Below are 1,487 nucleotides of genomic sequence, written 5' to 3' on the forward strand. Positions count from 1 at the left end.
CCGCCTCCCGCTGTCCCCCGGTGGGGAGCGCGGTCCTGCTCCCCGCCCTGACCCGCCGGCTGCCGAGCCGCGCCCCCCTGGTGGAGAAGGGGGGCTCTCCCCGCAGCTTCCCTCCCGCGGGAAGGATTCCCGACCAGATGTTGCGTTTTCCCGTTTCCCCTCCAGCCAGTGCCTGCTCTTGCCCAGCAGCTTCAGCGGGCCAGGCGGGTGGTGCCATGGTCATTGGACCGAGGGGGCCCAGCCCCAGCCTGGGGGGGGCGGGAAGAGCGGGCACCCCCTCTCTGGGCTGTGGGGCTGGCCGGGGCCCAGCAACAGTAACGGGTGCTGAGTGAGCCGTGAAGCAGGAGAGCCCTGCGCAGGGAGCATCGTTTCTCGCAGGCAGATTTTCAGTTATCATTAGCCACCGGCGTCCGGCGTCCACAGCAAAAACCAGGTGCCTGAGTATGATTTTGGTTAAAAGAAAACCAGGTTCTGCTAAAATCAGCATAAGTGAAAGGAAGGAAGAGGGGGCACTGGAGGCCACGCTGGGCACGTGGACACCTCCCTGGTGCTCCAGAGGCCACGCTGGGCGCGTGGGCACCTCCCCGGTGCCCCAGAGGCCACACTGGGCGTGTGGGCACCTCCCCAGTGCCCCAGAGTGCCTTCCTGGTGCTGGTACCCCTGGGTCCTGGAGAAGCTGAGTGAGCGCATGTGGGTGACTCAGTTCAGGTTCCAGGGGCTGGGGCTGCCCTTGGCCCTGCGTGGCCAGAGGCCCGCTCAACACGCGGGGTCCGGGCACCTGGGGCGGTGTCACCAGGACGGCGTAAGCCTGCAAGGCTGGGGAAGGGCCTGGGAGAGACGCCTGGGGAGTGGCGACGAGGCAGCCTCGGGCCTGAGTCAGGCTTGTCTGAGGAAGCTCCAGAAGTGCGCGCTCCAGCTGTCTTCCACCACCGTCCACCCGTCCACCCACCCGTCACCCACCCGTCCACCCGTCCACCCACCCGTCCGTCCACCCATCCATCACCCACCCGTCCACCCATCTTTCAACAAGTCCAGCCATCTGCCTGTCTATCCACCCACCCGTCCACCCACCCGTCCACCCATCCGGCCCTCTACCCTCTCTCGTCGTGTCTATCGCTAGCTGTCTCCGGAGGGGATTTATTCTGGGACAGGCTCACGCGGTCACCGTGCTGGCAGCTGACGCCAGGGGCGAGCGTGCAGTCCGGAGCAGAGCCCTCCCTCCCTGGGACCTGGTGTCGTGTCCTCAGGCCCGCAGCCGACCAGAGGCCACCCCACCGCGGAGGGGCCTGTCTCTCAGGTGCGGCTTTGAGAGCTCATGCTCCAGGGCGACTCCCGCTGCTGTTGGACTGCCAGCTGGTGCGTGGCCGCGCAGGGGTGGACGGCGGCAGAGCCCCAGTGTGGCCTCCCGGACGAGGGCTCCGCTCTGTGTGTGTGTCTGGGACGGCAGAGCCGCCCCGCGGCGGCCGGGGGGGCCCGAGGGCCGGTCC

This window comes from Condylura cristata, unplaced genomic scaffold (genome assembly GCF_000260355.1).
Source record: "Condylura cristata isolate star-nosed mole 26May11 unplaced genomic scaffold, ConCri1.0 scaffold00008, whole genome shotgun sequence".
Lineage (NCBI taxonomy): Eukaryota > Metazoa > Chordata > Mammalia > Eulipotyphla > Talpidae > Condylura > Condylura cristata.